Source organism: Sceloporus undulatus, chromosome 4, assembly GCF_019175285.1.
Source record: "Sceloporus undulatus isolate JIND9_A2432 ecotype Alabama chromosome 4, SceUnd_v1.1, whole genome shotgun sequence".
NCBI classification, from domain to species: Eukaryota; Metazoa; Chordata; class Lepidosauria; order Squamata; family Phrynosomatidae; genus Sceloporus; species Sceloporus undulatus.
In genome coordinates, this window is record NC_056525.1 from 238,050,018 (window position 1) to 238,069,306 (window position 19,289).

At 39.0% G+C, this 19,289-nt stretch overlaps 1 protein-coding gene across 5 annotated transcripts in view; it reads right to left on the reverse strand.

Moving 5' to 3' along the window:
- ASAP1 (ArfGAP with SH3 domain, ankyrin repeat and PH domain 1) overlaps window positions 1–15,738 on the reverse strand; it is a 194,817-nt gene extending 179,079 nt beyond the window's left edge. For 4 of the 5 annotated variants that reach the window (XM_042466317.1, XM_042466315.1, XM_042466316.1 and 1 more), the window contains exon 1: window positions 15,361–15,738. The gene's annotated coding sequence lies outside the window, so the exon portion shown is untranslated. Of the gene's footprint in view, window positions 1–11,991; window positions 12,045–15,360 lie in introns of all 5 variants that reach the window. The other variant, XM_042466313.1, reaches the window with a different exon arrangement.
- Between the last annotated feature and the right edge of the window lie 3,551 nt (window positions 15,739–19,289).

Sequence of the window (19,289 nt, forward strand, 5' to 3'; positions counted from 1 at the left end):
AGATTTATTTATAGCCCGCCCAATCACGAAGAATCTGGGTGGGTTACAACAATAAAATACATCAATTACAATAGAGTTAAAAATCAAACCCTAAACCTACTGCTCCCCCATACCCAGTACTAAAACAGAATTAAACAATAATAGTATAAAAACATTAAAAACATTAAAAGCATTTTTAAAAGGCAGAAACATAGGCAGGGAAGAATAGACAAATGAAGGGACAATATCTCTATATCTGGGGAGGGTAACTAAGTTGGAAAGGCCTGCCGGAAGAGATCCATCTTGAGTGCTTTAGCTTCTTAGATTTTAAACACCACTGTGCATGTTGGAAGATATTCAATAAATACAATATCTACTTACAATATCTACTGGAATACTTAGTTACTGAAGTGTGGACTTTTCCATGTCGGAAAGCATGTGAAATATGTTTGAGAAATCTTTCAGGAAAGGTAAATCTGTATGGTTTTTGCAGGATGGTTTTCCGAACATCAAATAAGGGTGTTCTGGCTCATAAATCTTTTTTGCCAAATTCTTTTTATGTTCAGGAAGAGGGGACATTTCTTGACTCCTACCTCCCCATTTCCCCCCTCCATCCTTCCTTTGTCCCTGGGATATCAAGACAAGAGCTCCCCTGCTCCATAATAATGTGTGATATCCACAAAAGATGTTGGAAAAGTTGCCTCACTCTGCCTAAGACAGTATTGTAGAATATTTTCCTTAATTTACATTTTAGTGTTTAGTGTTAATAATTGGTTGCCTGCTCCATTGTTATTTGCATCTTTTCTTGGTATGACTGCTTGTTTTACTGCTACTCTAATTCCTCCATGCTGCTTAAATTTCTCAATGTTAAATTTCCAGTTCAACTGGTGCTATTTTGTACTGTGGTTAATAGCAGTGCTTGTTTGACTATACAGTTAGTTGGCCCTCCATATCCACAGTTTCTGCATCCATGGATTCAATCATTCGTGGCTTGAAAATAGATATTTTTAAAAAATATAAAAAAAGCAAACCTTGATAGTGCCATTTTATACAACATATACCATTTTCCTATGCTATTGTATATAATGGGACTGGCACATCTAGAGGTTTGGTATCTGTAGGGGTCCTGGAACCAAACCACAGTAGATACAAAGGGCCCACTGTATTAGTAGGTTCTTAATTCTTCTGTTGTAAAGTCCTTTGAGGGACCATTTTGGATGGGAAAAAAATAGGTGCTTTATAAATAAAGAGCTCTGCCAGAAAGTAAGGTGGCATTCTGCTACACCCTGTCATGCCTTGATGGCTGCTAGATTCCATGTCAGTGGGGTAGTGAATCTACTCCGGACTTTCGATTGAATTTTAAAAGAGCTATCCAAGGTGCTGAACATCAACAGCATCTTGGAAAGTTCTATTAAAGTTTGAACTAAAACTGAATGCACCCAGTGGAAGCCATCAGTCACCACTACTGTCATGGAAGCCTTACAGCAGCCCTCAATAGCCTGATGCCTGTCAGATGTGTTGTGTTACAATGCCCATTATACCTAATTGCCATGCTGGCTGGCTATTATGGAAGATGTAGTCCAACACATCTGGTGGGCACTTGGTTAAGGCTTCAACAAGAATTTTATTGTATCTATCCAACAAGAACAGAACACAGGAAATGCCTGACTCCCCCCAACATTGTTAGGTCCAGTGCCACTTATTGGCTAAACCATGTAAAGGCACTACCCATCCCTCCATGTCTTTAATGGATTGAAGAAGGCAAAAGAAAATTTAACCTCTTTAACCTGTTCCATAGGTGGTAGCAGCATTTGGAATTGTGATTGTCAGTGCAACTGCTGGGGTCCAACAACCACTGTCAGCAACTCAAACGAGTCCTGGAGTTAAATCAGACCCTTGGAGCAGAGCTGGCAAATTTCCAGAAGCCGAAGCATGGCTCCAAAGTTCAAGTTGGGATGACAGCAACTGGATGTCTTCCAGGAACTGCAACAATGCAGGAACCTCCGGGGACACACAGCAAACCGATGCTATAGCTTCTTCTGATAAACCACCAGAGAAACTAAGTCTCCCAAAGTGCTCTTTATTCACAGTGCTATTATACAAAACTAGATCTCTAAAACTCCAAAACATACCAATCCAACTCCTTCTACAAACTCACACCACACCCTTGCAACCCCTGGGCTTATATAGTCTCCAGACCATGTGGTCTCTCAAACCCAGTGAGTTCAGGTGTGTAGCCATGTCATGTGTCTCCTGTGCAATCTAGACACATGGTTTCATCATCCATGGCTACGTGCACTTGGGCACTGAAGTGTCCTTGAGCCAATGAGCTTCAGCTGTGCTGATCAACCTTGCCACTCTGCTGAATGCTCATGGCCAAACACACACACATTAAGCATTTCCCTGTGTGCTGTGTTTTTTAACCCTTCAAATCCCTGACAGTGATTGTGTAACAAAGGCTGACCTAACTTTACAGCTTGGGGAGATAATTTTTCAGTCAACCCCTCAAGATGTACCTTGATCTATAGCTTCTACTTTAGTGTCTAATGTTTAGCTTGTGAAGCATTCAGCTTGCTAATTGTTGTAGCTAAAGAGATAGATGAAAAAAGTCGGTGACTTTGCTTTCTGTTGATCTTTATTCACTATCCTGTTAATACATAATGTATTTATACTGCATTGGCCACCCCTTTGATTTCCCCCACATTGCTGACATCTCATTTCCTCTTGAATCATACATTGTAAGAGGTGTGATTGGTGATACCATCCCATTCCCTTCACCTGACCCATTTTAGGCACTAAAGGCTTTCCCACTTAAAATTACGATGACTTTATGGGGGTAGGTTGGGAGGCAGGATGGGGAAAATACCCCATCAGGGCTCTCAGAGGAATGTTTAGCCATTTAGCTACTACATATCTTGCAGGAGGGAAGTGTGTTGTTGGTATTGAGGCTCCTGGACAGATGAATACATTGCTCTGAGGTCCTGGGAGGCAATTGTGCCTGTTTTAGGAGCTTACGGGCCGATCTCTATAAAGACAGTTATCCTCATTTCCATTTATCCTCAGGACCTGGTATTCCAAGATCTATGGCCTCGGCATATGAAGGTTTCATCCATCTTTCATGTCTAATTAACATCATTACAAGTATCCTCTATGAATCTGTTTAGTTCTTGTTAGATACAGAGCATCCATGTTCAGAATGGGATATATTTCAAGTTTTAGACTTTGCAGATCTCTTATTCTGGTTTGTCTCCAACTGGTCTGAATTCTTAAAAAGCCATGTGGATGTTGTTATGTTGGAGCTGAGCCCAACACATACCAGCTGTTGTGTCGCCACTTCTTTTCACTCTGGTACTTCTTGCTGTAAATTCCTAGATGGATCAAATGATAATCCAAGTCTCTTAGTCTCTGGTATCCTCAACACAACACAAATTGGGTTCAAATAAGCCCAAGAATTTCCCCCTTCAGAGGCTGCCATTTCCCATCCCTGGCAACATCTTTGCAGCATGTCTTTTCTGGCACAGCCTTTTATTGCAAACCCAAAGCTGTCCATCTGAAAAAATAAAAAATAAAAATCCAACTCTCATTTCACTGCATTTTATCATTGACTATCCTACTCATTGCTTCATATTCCTTTGCAGAAGGATTTCATGTTTTTTACTAGCTCACAGTAGAACTGTAAGACCTTCCTTACTGTTACAAAATAATTAAGAACATCAGCTTGACATTGCCTTTCCTTTCTTCCCTCCCCACCCTATTTTCCTTTTGTATTACACCCTTTCAACCAGTGGTGGTCAAGTGTGTGGGGACCAGTGGACAGTCTCCCCCCCTCCCGGTACCCCATCTCCCCATAGTTTGCACACCTCCAAGCAAACTGAAATACCTCTATTTCCCTCTGCAGCACCTCTCAAAATGATCACAGAAAGTGACATTACATCACTACCTATCCCTTTTTGAGAGGGATTGCAGAAGAAAATGGAAATACTTGGGGATATTATGGAGTTCTGGGGTGCTTGTGGAGGTGGGAGGTGTTTTGCACAATTTCACATATTTGAAGGGTTTTCTTCATTGTTTTGAGATAAAACCACACAAATTATTTTCTTTTAATATGGAAGGTGGAGCAGCTTGGGGAGACAAGTGCAGGGCTTCAAAAGTTTGGTCCAGGGCCTGCATGTGGCCCAATTTTAGATGATTGGGAGAACCTGTGATTGCATGTAATCTTTGTTACTGTGGAATGGACTTTTTAAAATTAAATACTGGCACTTCTTCTTCCACTAGTAGTAGTAGTACTACAACCATCATATTACTACCAGACAAAGAGCAAGAGGAAAATATCTAGAAGAAATAATGGCAGGACCATTTCCTCCATCAAATATCACTTTAGTATCCTAGCAGAGAGATCTTGTATCACCTTTGAGAGTAACTGAAAGAAAGAAGTTGGCAGCATGAGCTTTCATTGACTAAAATCTACTTCCTCAGATGCATTTAATGCTATCTTAATATCTTAGACATGAGATAAAGGGTGCATCTACACTGTAGAACTTGTGAAGTTCAACACAACTTTAACTGCAGTAGCTCCATCCTAAGGAATCCTAGGATTTGTAGTCTTTAGCCTTCTCTGCCAAAGAGTGCTTCACAAAATTACATATCCCAGGATTCTGTAGGATCAAGCCACTGCAGTTAAAGTCAAGGTGATGTCAAACTGCCTTATTTCTACAGTGTAGATGCACTCAAATAGTTTGTATTTCAGTGGTAGAGACTATCACTTGCATGTTGAAGGTCCAAGGTTCAATTCAGAACACCTTGAGATAGGATTGAGACCATACCTGGTTTGAAATAGACCATGTACCTCAGTATTTTCCATACTTACTGACAACATTTCTACAGGGTTTAAAACTAGATGTGTACAATAACTCATGATGTTCTCAATTTTTTTTTAAAAAAACATATTTATTAATTTCTTACATACTATAAAAATAAAACTTCATTTGTATGCATGATTACATTACATCCACACATATCTCCACCCACTTTGTTCAAACAGTCTTACTTCCCCTTAGTGTTACTTGTCCATAATTTAATTTAGAAATGTCTTATTTCATATATTTTATCTATTCATTAATTCTACTTATCACAACTTAAAAGCATTTTTTTTTTAAAAAAAAAAGCATGTCATTTAAAAAAAATCCAGGTAATATCTAGAGTTGCAGGAAGATCTCTTTCAGAGGAATAAGATTCCATTAGCATAATTTAATTCTGTATCTGGTTTCTTCTGTTCAAAATGCCAAATACAATGGGCTCTTGTATCTGCTGGGTTTGGTTCCAAGACCTCCCATGGATACCAAACTCTGTGGATGCTCAAGTCCCGTTATATACAGTGGCATAGTTAGATGGTGGCCCTTGTATGAAAGGCTAAAACTAAGGCCTGCTTTTTGGATTTTTTTATTAGAATATTTTCAAGCCATGGATGCAGAATCCATGGATATGGAGGCCCACCTGTATTAAACTAAACAACTTTCTACCAACATTGCTGAGGGCAAAATTAACTGTTAGCTCCATAATCTGATGATAAGTCCTTTGGTTGGTGCCTACTGAAAATTTGCTTTCTGTGCATGAGTGGCCTTCTTGCTCCCCTTCACAGAAGGCTTTGGTACAGATTGGGTTACTGCCTTTTGGCAGAGAGAAGCAGGACACCTGCTGACCCATTCAATTATTAAAAGGAAATGTAACTGAGATATGCATCTCATACAATGCATGGGCTGACACACTTCCCTGGAGTTTCTCTGATGGCAATCCCCTCTCCTCTTCAAACTGTCCTACCAGGCAACCCTCCAGCTCCAATGTCTTTCAAGGTGACGTTGCACACACAGCAGGATGGAGCAAAAGACTGCTGAGGAGGTTAATATGGCATGCACACCTTCAGGCTACAGGCAAGACTTGTCTGTTTTGAATGTTCCTCTCCATAAAGAAAACCCTTCCAACAGAAGTAGTAGAACTGCAAGGAAAGGGTTATGCCAAACCTTTGTCTGTGCAATTGATTTATTTTATTTTATTTTATTTGCATGCCACCATTCTCCCAGAAAGAACCCAAGGTGGGTTGATATTTTCATCTTGCATTTTTTTTAAAAAGTGGGAAATATTTTTTTAAAATGTGATGTTGTGCGCATTCAAGTCATTTCCAGCTTATGATGTCACCTAAGGTGAACCTATCATGGGGTTTTCTTGGCAAGTTTCTTCAGAGGGGGTTTGCCGTTGCCATTCTCTGAGTCTGAAAGTGTGTGATTTGTCCAAGGTCAGCCAGTGGGTTTACATGGCTGAGTCAGGATTCAAATCATAGTCGTAGTCCAACACTCAAACAGCTACACCACACTGGCTCGGCCAGCATAAAATATGACCCCTTCAATATAGTACAGTCTGTTCAGTCATTGCAGAATTCTACTGTGTCATTTCATGGCATGTCTGCTGCTTGTTTTATTATGATTATCTAGGCTTCCTTCCTAGGAGTCAAGGTAGCTTTAAAAAGTAAAACAGATAAATAAATAAAAACATGGACAAATTAAAATACAACTAGAGTAAATTAAAAAACTCCACCATTTAGAAACAAGAAATAAGGACAGCACAATTATTGAAACCCCGTTCTTCTTAATCTGTCAGTTCCCAAAGGCCTCTTGATATGAACTACATACCCTAAAAGCACAAGCTCCTATCTGATCTTAGAAGCTAAAAAGAGTCAGCCTTGGTTAGTCCTTGGATGAGAGACCACTAACAAATTTCCTGTACTGGAGGCTATATTTCAGAGGAAGGAACTGGCAAAACCGCCTCTTGGTATTCTTTGCCTAAGAAGACCTTATGAATTTATGGGGCCACCATAATTTGGCAGGTGAGTTGAAAGCACCCACCCCTACACACACACAAATACCTGTTGAAATAAGTCAGCCTTCTGCTGCTGCCATGGAAGGAGTCAGGTGAGATGTTTTAAAATGGTTGCAATTCTATAGGTTGTTAAGTTGCTTTTTACAATAATGTTTATATGTTTTTATTGATGAATTTGTATGTTTTAAATCTGGTCTGGTTCTTATACTGAATCAGCTGCCTTGAGTCCCCAGGGTGGGAAAATGACAGGATAAAATATAATAGGAGATGGTCTATTTTCTTACTAGGCACTTCCTTTACAGTTAAATTGCAGGACACCTGGGCGGTGATTCGTTCATTTATTTTTCAGACTCATTTTGTTTGCTTTTGAAAGTTTGTGGAGACTACTCTGAAGTGCTTTTAAAAACATATAATCTTAATAAAAGTTCCAACAAGCCAAGAAACGGGAAAGTGTCCAATAATATCATATCTTCCAACTCCCAGTTTGGCATAGAGTTTTGACTGATCATCTGTCATCCCACTTTTTCAGCTGCTTTTAAAATGTCCTAATTTTTCTCTCTTCTTCCCACTTTCCCATTTGTCCTCAGCTTACTTTCCTTGGGGAAAGTTTAAATAATAATAGTTTAAATAATAATAATAAATAACCATTCTCAGAAGTAAGTCCAGAACAATAACATTTACAACTTCTGGTTCAGAAGCCTGAACTATGTTGCCCTTTATTTGCTATTTATTTTTTTAAATAACACATTACATTAGGAACATAAAAGTATTTCTTTGTTGTTGTGTGCCTTCAAATCATTTCCGTGTTATGGTGACCCTAAGGTGACCTTATCATGGGTTTTCTTGGCAAGATTTGTTCAGAGGAGATTTGCCATTGCCTTCCCTTGAGGCTGAGAGAGTGAGACTTGCCCAAGGTCACCCAGTGGGTTTCACAGCCAAGCTGGGAATTGAACCCTGGTCTCTGGAGTTGTAATTCAGGACTCAAATCACTATGCCATCTTGGCCTTCTAAAGTATTTCTAACGTTCCGATATTGGCAGATCTATAAAAATCACCTTTGAAAAACAACTACAAAGAACTCAAACACTTTAAAGCACTTGAAAACCATTTGGAACACCCTGAAACAATTTAACAACTCTTCAGCACTTGGAAACACTTGGAAATAATTTAGCAAGATTTCAGTTTTAGGCTTGAAATTGATGGGTTAGATCTAGCCTTAGGATGCTTCCAGATGAATGGCTCCTTGCACTACCAATCAAAAGGCACTGTGTAATTATTCCTTCTCCTCCTTCTTAATGGAATTTTACACTGCAAAATAAAAGATGGAAAGAACAGTGGGGAAAGCAGCAGTTACACAGGGAAGAGCAATGGGAAAGCCTGGACAATAAAACGGCGTGAATGAGGCAGGGTGGTTGCGAAATAAAGGCATTGTCTGGAAAGGCCCTTAATCTTGCTTAGGGTAGACCCATTGAAATCAATAGGCCATGTTAACCATACCTAATTTAAGACCTTTGGATTTCATTGAAGGTGCTCTAGGCATGATTTAGGTCTCATATATTTATTTATTTTAATTCACATATAGGCTTTAACTGCTGAAGTCTGGATTTCTGAACTTGGTAGCCTGCTGGTTGTGACAGACCCTCATTAAACTATAGATCTCATGATTCCATAGTCATGAATGCTATAAAGTACAGTAGTATCAAACTGCTATAACTTTATAGTGAAGACAAACTTTTAGTGATACTTCATCAGGAGTCAACTTCTGGATGCCACAACTGTGGAAAGGCTGTAGAAGGATAACAATAAAGTCCTATTGGAAGAATGGATGAACTTCAGGCTTGTGGGGTTCAGAACCCTGATGACTCCACCTTTCAGCTCGATTTTCTGCTTTTCTGTACCAATTAAAATTCTACATCATCTTTTTCGAGATGCAGCAGTTGGTACTGTACAGAACATTCTGTATGTATTTGAACAATAGATTTTCAGAATAGCTTTACAATAGTGGCAGATTTATTTATTTTTAATCTTTTTCCTATTAATCTTTCCTAGCATAGAATTTCCCTTTTTCATAACTGGCCTGAAGTTTAGATTTTGCAATCTAATATGACTCCAAGATCTATTTCTTGATTAGTCACCTGTCCAAATCCTGTCAGTGTATATGTGAAGTTCCCCCTGAACAGTGGTGTAAATCTATACTTCTGAAGACCAAGAGTCAATTCAGTCCTCTGAGTTCTGAGCTCCATAGCTCCAAACGCCAGCTACGAAAGAACAGGAAAAGCTTTGGCTGTCCTTAAAAGGAACATGCTGAGGCCATTAGGCCAGCTGTCCTGATTCACAACTAGCTATAAATAAATGTGTCAACTGATAATAAGAGCAGCAATTACAGATTATATGCTTGCTGGAAGGAAAATATCTTAATGAGGCATCTAAATTCATATAATGACAATGCTAAATGGATTTTCCAAGGAAGGATATTCCACAGATGAGGGGCCACTACAGAGAAGGCTCTTTCTCTGATACTTACCCACTCTGCCACTGTGGGCAGTAGTGCACAAAACAGAAGTACATAAAGACCCTAACAATCAGGCATTCCTTCAAATTCTGGGTTGTGTATTTGGATAATGAATATTGTATCAGCTCTCAATCCTAACTCTTCCTCATATATATAGGACATATTGTTTAGTTTATGGATCCCATATGGGATGAAAGGTAGGATATTATATATACAAAAAAGTATGTGACTTACATACAGTTATGCAGTCTCACCCTCCACCTCCCTCTCTGTGCTTTGTATCCCTCTCCACACACACGTATTAAATAAGCAGAACCAGTTGCAAAACTGATGCGTCATTAAAAATAAATGTGCAGATTGCTATTGGCGCCAACTAGAAGTGGGAGATAGTTTACAATTTAATTTAAAAAACACAAGCATGCTACCATGTATGCAATTTTCTCTTTCTCTACAGTAAACAATCCAGTTATAGTACAGCAATAGATTGAAAATCCAATAAAAAGTATAGTCCTAGCCCACTGATTTAACTCTTTAGTTGACTGATATCCCCTGTCACTTGAAGGCCAAAGTAAACAACCTTTCAACAACCTTTCTTTCCTTCTCCCCCCCCCCCCCCATATACAATTCATTTGAATTAGAACCATGGAGAAAGGAGAGGTAGATGGCCGCCTTTCCTCTCCATGTTGAATCTCTGATGAATCACAAATGAATTCTGCCCATATTACCCCATTTGCCTTGGTTGTAGAATCCCTGTTCTGCAGCTCCTTCATTTGGATCAGGGATACACCACATTAAAATGGGTTTTTCCCCTGAACAAGCTAGATCGACTACAGCCCATGGAAAAGAAATTTTAATTCTCCCCTTCCTAGCCATGAGCTAAAATCTCCAAATTCAGGGGTCCCATGCAGATCCTAATCTGACATCTTAATGTATATAATGATGATGCTAAATGGATCTTACAAGGAAGTACATTCCACTACAAAGGGGCCACTCCAAAAAGGCTCTTTCTAGCCAACTAAGGAGAGATTAAAAACAGTTTCCACAAAAGTGACCACCAAACTATGACAATGCATCTACTAATATATACCTTCTCACTCTTTTGAACTGGAAGGAACAGTCCTGATTTGTTGCCCCACTCTTTCAGATGCTTTTAAAATGTCCCAGTTTCTTTCTGTTCTTCCCACATTCCTCCTTGTTCTCAGCTTATTTCAGTCACTGCAAACTGAGTTCAAAGTGGAAGCATAGTTTTAATTCAGCAGCAGGGAGATGAGGTAGAATCTTGCCCTTCCCTGTCAAGCAAAAGCAAACTGCTGCAGCCTCTCTTAGCTTGCATTTTCTTCCCCGTTTATAACTTTTGCCATCTCAACCATACTTTGCTGTTGCTTGGGCACACAGGACTCAATTTTCATCTGTGAAATATTGGAAACTATGCTAAAATGGGGGCAGGAAGAGTGTGGCCCGTGTACAGCCCCTGGGCCCCACTTTTGTGGCTCATTGACACCCCCCCCCCCCAAAAGCCTCCTAGACCACCATTTAAAAAAAAAACCTAGTGTGCAATTTTGGGGTAATTTTTATCTGAAAATCATGCAGAAAATCCCCAAGACACATAAACAGCCTATCTTTTGAGCATCTTGAGATGCTTCTCCTTTTCAGTAAGGCATCTGTGACCAGCTAAGTTTCCATGAAAAAGTTATAATACTTATGGCAAAGAACATACATGCAACAAATTGAATAGCAAAGTCTTCTCTTCCACATTTGCTAGGGTAGGGTGTGACCCAAAGCGGAAATACCAAAATACCACCAGAAAGCCTGTTCCCACAGTATATTCACCCTAATCAAAACCAGAACTCCTTGGCAATGTCCCTGAAAAAGGGCTCTTTTTGCCAGATATTTTGATCAAAGATAATCAGATGAACTCCAGAGAGTCTCTGAGATGATAATCTATTGCTAGCAATAGTGATTCTCTCAGGAATATTGCAGTTCCACCAAACAGATGCTGGGGTTTCACTGTGCTTCTTATTTTAAGCCTGCAATTGCTACTACCCAAAAGGGGCTCCTCTCAGTGGGAACCAGTGGAATGAATGAAAAGCATAGGCCAACCTAATCAAAATCTTTTAAAAGGGGCTAGGATGCTCCATCCATACCCCAAATCCACGTAAGAGTGATAGCTTTATTGGCCAACCAAAATGGAAAAAAATACTTCATGCAAGCTTTTGAAGATTCACTGGATTCTTCATCAGGCAAAAATGTCAAAATCATACAGGAGAAGAAAAGTGGCAGTGCAAATGTTGTCCCCATCTTCAAAAAGAGGGAAAAACAGGACCCAAACAATTACTACCCAGTCTGCTTGACTTCAATACTAGGAAAGATTACAGAGCAGATAATTAAACAGATTATCAGTAAGCACTTAAAGAAGAATGCCATGTTTGCTAAAAGTCAACATGGGTTTTTCAAAAGCAACTCTTGCCAGACTAATCTTAATCTCTTTATCTGAGAGAGTAACAAGCTTAGTAGATGAAGGGAATGCTGTGGATGTAATATATCTTAATTTCAGTAAGGTCTTTGATAATGTTCCCCTTGATATTCTAGCAATTAGAGCTATTATGTGAATTAGAGCTACATATTATATACCTTTTGTTGATGCTTCATATAAGAGATTTCATGAATCCAGCCCAATGGAGATTCTGGAAATACAAAATGTCAGGATTTTTTAAAAAATGTACATTATATATATAGTCCACCTTTCTATGGGAATATGGCAAAGTATGAATGGCATGCAGCATTTCACTTAACTCCAGGTCATTGTTAACACTGCAGCTCTTCCTCCCATGAAATCTATATTATAAAGTCCAGCATCCTACACTGAGGTGACCTCTGTAAGATGTATGATACCTCATATTTAAAACCACCATGAAAGCATATGCTGTAAGATGTATAATGTCTTCCATGAAATGTAAAGTGAACTGATAAACTAGTCTAGGGAATGAAAAGTCTATATTTGTCCCTAAGCAGAGTGTATATATGTATATTTACTATTTGGTCCATTTTAATAAAATAGGCTAAATGGTCAGCAGAGAGCCTACTCATTCTCCCATATAAAAATCTTGAGATTCCAAGATTTAAGAGTATTACAGTGGATTGTTGATGCTAATTCTGCCTGAATACCACTGAACATGATTTGGGAGTCCAGGCAAACATAAGATGATGAGAGAGGCCTCAAAACAGACACAGATAAACTGGCAAATGGCAAAGAAACCACAAACCCTCACTAGTCTAAAGAGGTAGGGGTGTGTGTGTGTGTGTGTGTGTGTGTGTGGCTGGATGGATGGATGGATGGATGTGAACAGGTTTCAAGAGTAAATCCAATAACATCTAAACAATGATACCTTTTTGGGCCAACCAAAATGCACAATATACATGTTGAAAGCTTTTGAAGGTCCATTGGCATCTTCATCAGGCAAGGTGTTAAAAACCACACAGGAGGGAACAAATTAAGATGTTAGCCATAGGCCCGCATAGGTTTCAAAGCATAACTGTATGCTTATGGAGTTGTATGGTAGTTGCACAATGCCAGTTCCAGAACATGAAATGAATATGGATATTGTTTGTTGGACAAAAATGTTCAATTGGTTCATGGAATCACACCACCTACCAACCTTAAGTTTTATCTACTCAATATGATGCCCATGATTAATAAATAGGTCGAGAAGAAGTACTGCAAAGTAATTTTATATATGACTTCAGCAGCAATACCTTTTTACACACAAAAATGGAAACTTAAATTCCCGCAGTTGAGGATTGGTTAATAAAACTTACAGACATGAGAGAATTAGACAGACTTTAAACAAAAGTTATCACATTTCCAATACTGCAGAAGATTTCCCCCTAATGTTGGCTCCTACTATCCAACACTCAGACCCTGATGCAATCTCTAAATTATTGCTTAAAATTTTCTACTTGTTATTTTGAAAAAAAGCAACAACAAAAAAGCCAACAACTTTTGAGCAACAACAAAACAAGTAAAACAGTAGTTATTGTTCCTGGAGGCTTCCAGGAGAGACAATTCTCCCTTCCATTTTGGTCAGACAGAATAAAGGGGGAAAGGGAGCAGTTTTGGGGAGTCTGGAGGGGTCAAGGACTAGAAAACAGCCTTTGGGGGGACTCTGATCACCTCGGCAATGTTAGAGAATGGAAAATGGAGCACAACAATGTTAATCATTTTTGGTGGTGCTGACAAAACCTCCCTACAATCTTGCCAGTTTCATCAGAGAATAGAGAAACAATTCACTAAAACAATGAAAAACAAATAGAAAGAGTCAGAACAGGACTATAAAAAGTATGTGTGTGTGTATCTGCATGTACATGGCTGCTGTTGGATAATATGGGGAGCAACTGTCCATGGTTTTTTTCATGCATGGGGTACCCTGGAACCAAACTCCCATGGATGGAGAGGGCCCACTGTATGTGTGTGTGAAAAGGTATGTGTGTGTTGTTTTTGTATGCCTTCAAGTTGTTTCTGACTTATGGTGAACCCAAGGCAAACCTATTATTGGGTTTTCTTGGCAAAACTTGTTGAGAGGTGGTCTGCCACTGCCTTCCCCTGAGGCTGAGAGCATATGACTTGCTCAAGGTCACGCAAATCCAAGCATATGTAAAACAATTATTCAATTTTTATTTGAATAATTGATTATTTTGGAAATTTTCTCCATTTGTTAAGTACCTACACACACAGACACACATTTTATATTCATATCTAAGCACATCTCAAACTGTTTTTCTGTCCATTGCATATGCATACACAACAGCAAGAGGAGATACCCCAAACTGCATTCTAAGGCCACAATAATTTCCATGGAATTCACTAGAGCTTACATTTGAGTAAAAATGTGTCATAACTGACTGTCTAAGAGACACACATGAGATCTGCCTCCCAAGGATTGCTTAGGATAGTGGTCTTGGTCAGGAATGTATCACTGAATGGAAATTGGAAGAAAATATTGAGTTGGACATATATTCTTGTCATTGTGAGCTTCACCTATGAATTGCAGAATATGGAAATGCAAAAAAACAAAAAACAGTGTACAGATTACAGTACTTTAGAAAAATTGGCTAATTTGAAACTGTATGGAGTTAAATATTGTATGGGTAAGTCAGATCCCACTGTATTTAACATTTGATGCCAATTTATTTTTCCTTGGAGCAGCCCCTAAACAATCCCTTTGAAAGTCAAGCAAGTAAAAATTGAGACCACTGATTAATTTCATAAATTTTTTATATATGTATAAAAAACCCCACATGATCTCTCTCTCTTTGATATAAGTTTGCAGCATTAGCTAAAAGGTTTCTTTTCCTTCACATTTTTACTACTGCCTAGTTCTCAGCAAGAAAACATAAGACTGAACTCAGCCCCTTCTTGGCCCCTTGCATTTGCTCCAGCTCTTCTCTCTAACTCAGAAATATTTGAAAAGACAACAGAAAGAAACATGGCATGTGCATTGTGCTAAAACTAAACTGGAGCTGATCCGCAACAGGCCTTGGAAGAATGCAAATAACATTCATCCATAATGATCTAGTTGTTTGAAGGAGAGAAAACACACACACACAATTTGAATACTAGCTTTCTGGCAATATCAAGGCAATGGGGTTGAACATGTGGCTTCTCTGCAAACCCAGCTCTATAAAAAAACATGCTCACAAGATCAGTTCTTAAAAATTAATGGGACTTACTTCCCACACACCAAGTAAGGAGGAATACTGGGCCAAGCATAGATTTTCAGAGTGAGACCTTTCTAAGCAATGTTAAACACTAGCTTTCTGGAATAAAACACATGCATTTGCAGGCAGTTAAAGTACATATAAATCAATGTTGCAAAACAAACAGTTTCATTGCCTATAATTTGCAGGTTCAAACTGCTGATTTGAAGAATACAGACAAAGTTGGTGCCAATCTTTTCTTCCTTTGATGCCCCTTCCCTAAAGGCAGCAGTGTTGATAACTCACCAAGACTTGTCCAGTTGGAACTCCCATTCCAGAAGTGCCTGCCAAAATGAAGGCCATCATTCCATTGTTTTAAATGTAAAAATTCCCTTCCTCACAGGCAGCTAGGGGGGAAAAAAGGAGAAACCATATTGTGACAATGAAGATTCCCGAGATTGTTGTATTGTATTTTCTTGCTTCTTTCGAATGACAAAAACTTCCAAAGTCCAGTGATCCACAGATGTTTTCTAGAGTTTAAAAGTTTTGACTTGCATCCATAAACGTCCTGGCTGGTAAGGAGACACAAATACAATTGGGAAGGCAGCAGGAAGGAAAGTCTACCCATGTGAGCAGAAAAGCTCATGGGGTGGAGGGGGGGGGGAGAAAAGGCCACTCACACTGGACACTCCTTGGACTGATAGTAGAGATTTCAGGAAATCCAAACACTTAAACAGGAAATCTGAATGCTGGATAAACATTCCATAATCTCCACTGTTAACATGCAACCTCTCGGGTTAACCCTTTCTTTGCTCTGGGCTGGATGTGAAACTCAATCAGACATGCTTTTGTGTAACTGGATCTCTCTAACATTTCACAATGTGCTCGCATGTGTCTCTACGGCATGACACCAGCCAGAAAATATTTCGGCCTCCAAGCATCTGGAAGGGCTTTCCCACTCCTCTATTGTTCTTCCAGTTCTACCTGGAAAATTTGTAGTTAAAATGGTGAAATTGTCCTGTAGTTAATATTTTCCATTGGGCAAGCAGGTTTGTAAGGCTGCTCTGATTTGCAACAGAAAAGGAACACGAGATGATTTATTGGCCAGGTTGTGTTCACTTTGCTCCTTCAGTGGTTCTGTTTTGCTCTGTTTCCATTTAATAATTCTCCCTCTCCCACCATTGCTTTTCTGTGTAGACTTTTGCATCTCATTTGCACAGCCTAAAATATTAATTTCAGAGGCTCATCTGTTGATTTATTTGATGATAGTTGAGGCCCTGTCTGCTGTATAAGGAAACAATAGTAAGAAGAGTTCCAGAAAGAAAACAGACACTATTTTAAACACACACACACACACACACACACACACACACACACACTTTATAATTATTATTTTTAAAAAGAAAAAAACAAGCTAAGGGTACAGAGAGGAAAACATGAACTTCATTTTTTCCTCCCAACTAACTGATTAAATTCTTATAAAGCAATTGTACCAAAGTCATCTAGTGAGTTTCACAGCTACAAATCAAACTAGACATTGTACCAGGAGATCTGCAATCAGTCTCATAGCAGTTATATTTATTTAATGAAATGCAGTTTAATCCACACTCAAGCTCTACTTTGTTGAGAATTTCGTGACTGACCGCCCAGCTTTTAAAAAGAACAAACTTCAATGGGGAGATGAGCTCTGCATTTGAATAGGAGTGAGGTGTGTCTCCTTTCCCCACATCTTGTTTTTCTGATCTAACTGCTCCCTTGTTAAATAACATTTCACTCTATGGGGAAAATGCATACATGTTCACATGGCCTGTATTGGTGTGTCTCCTCACCCATAGCTCTGTGAGCAAATGTAAAGCTGGAGCCCTGGTGGCGCAGTGGTTAAATGCCTGTACTGCAGCCATTCACTCAAAACCACAAGGTTGCGAGTTCAAGACCAGCAAAAGGGCCCAAGCTCGACTCAGGCTTGCATCCTTCCGAGGTTGCTAAAATGAGTACCCAGACTGTTGGGGGCAAATTAGCTTACTTGCTGATTAGCTTACTTGCTGTTCACCACTATGATCTTTGGAATAGCGGTATATAAATAAAACAAATTAATTATTATTATTAAAGGAGCAAAAGTTATTGTTGTCATTGTATGCCTTCAAGCCATTTTTGATTTATGGTGACTTATCATGGGATTTTCCTGGCACGATTTGTTCAGAGGAGGTTTGCCATTGCCTTCCCCTGAGACTGATTACATTAGGAAAATACAACAGTGCAAAGGTGTGAAAGACTAATGCAGCATTTCAGCAATCATAGAGCCAAGAAATAGAATTTTAGAGATGGAAGGAGCAAAATAGGCATTCAGCTTTAAAACAACAACAACAAAAGTTGGGAGAGTGCCAGTGAATTTTCTGGTATAATGTATAGGTATATGATTTGTCAGCCTAAACAAGATCATAGTAATTCAAATCAAACTTTGTTGGATCAGTCTTCCAGCATCCATTCAGCATCGTCAGTGGTCAACCAAACAACCTTGAGAAACCCACAGAGCCAGCCCTGCTGGTGGCTGTTTCAGGCATTACATTTTAGGAGTCCTGAAAGGTCATCATGGTGACAGTTAGTTTATTATTGGGTTGTTATTAATGATGTAGAGGGGAGAAATGCTTAAGGCGTTTTCGGTCTCATGAGCCAAAAAACCTAGAGTGGCCCTGGAAGCCATATGCTAGTGGCAGCTGGTGGCTCTCATGGTAGTAGAGCAGTAGATCGGTTCTGGATTTTAATCCAGATATAAGGGTAATGGAGGGCAGTGTGTGTGTGATAGGATTCAGAACTTTGGACAGCACTTTCCCCTCTGGCATGTTAAAGTAATACAGTTACCTGCTACACGTTTTTGTTGGCTAATGAGCATACAGCAGAGTTACGTTTCAAAATCAACACAGAGTGGAAACAATAATATCAGTTTGGACTGGCAGAGTAATATTTGCTAGTTAATGTTTGGAAGTCATTTTAAAAGTTTTTTTTCTTTAAATATCCGTAGAGGCACCTCAAGCAGAATTTTTCAAATTCTTCATCTTTTTTCCCCTCTCTAAACTAGTGATGGTGTAGAGTAGAGGTGGAAAAAGGAAAACAGATGCATTTGATCAATGGGAAAACTATTTGTACAGATTCTTACAATGCTTGCTTTAGGACACCCTTTCCCAAATTGGCCCTTTCCAGATAAGCTGGACTGCAAATACCACCATCCCTTTCCAGAAGATTCTGAGATTTATATCTATTTGGAAGATATAAGTTTGAGGAAGGCATTTTAATTTCTCAAAATACTTTGGAAAGAACCAACAACAGAAGGTGTCACTTGCCAGCAACGGTGTCAACTAAAGCGTTATATGACACAAAGGCAATTCAACTGGTGTTTTGCACATGTAGAAGACTGAGTCCAGATGGGTTCAAATGTCTCAGACAATGCCAAGTTTTGTTCCTATACAAACCAATCATATTTTTGATATCCCAATGACATTTTGGTTATCCTGATATATTTTCAGTGAAATCCTGATGCTACCAAATACATTTTATCCCCACTCTTCAACTGGGTTTATTTTTAACCCAATGCATTGTGAAATGAAATGGATCAGTAACTTGCCTGTGTGCTTTACTGTTTCAGGAGCAAGTAAAGATAGCTTCCACTGAGTAAACACAGCTATTGTTTCCAGGACACAGATTCAATAGAGAATGAGGGAAACAGGAATGTTATTACTAAAACAAAATGATTCTAATCCTCAGATACTGTAATATTGCAAAAGCACTAGTGCAAAAGCAATACAACTGTAACTTCTGAATAATAAAAAAGGTCAGTGGAAATTGGTGAAAATCAGTTTCTGAAATGTTGTATGAGACTGGATGTGATACATGGAAAAGGGGAGGAGGAAGAGGAGAAAGACACATGAGAGATAGGGAAGGAGGGAATCATGAGATATTTTATAAAGGACTGGAAAATCCATAAATATGCATGTACAATTTTAAAAAAGGGAAACCATCAATATCTTTAGATTGAGCCCTAAGTTCCTCTACAGATGTGGCTGGGCATATTTATTTGATGCAGAATGTTTGTATTCTGTTCAAGGTCATAGAAATGGAGTAGCATATGTGGTGATATTGTGTATGTGCATATGCTCGAGGATGCACATTTGGTAGTGCATGAAGTTGCATATTCACTTGTGTACTCAGTTGTGATTTGGTCATACATTTGATTCTTCATT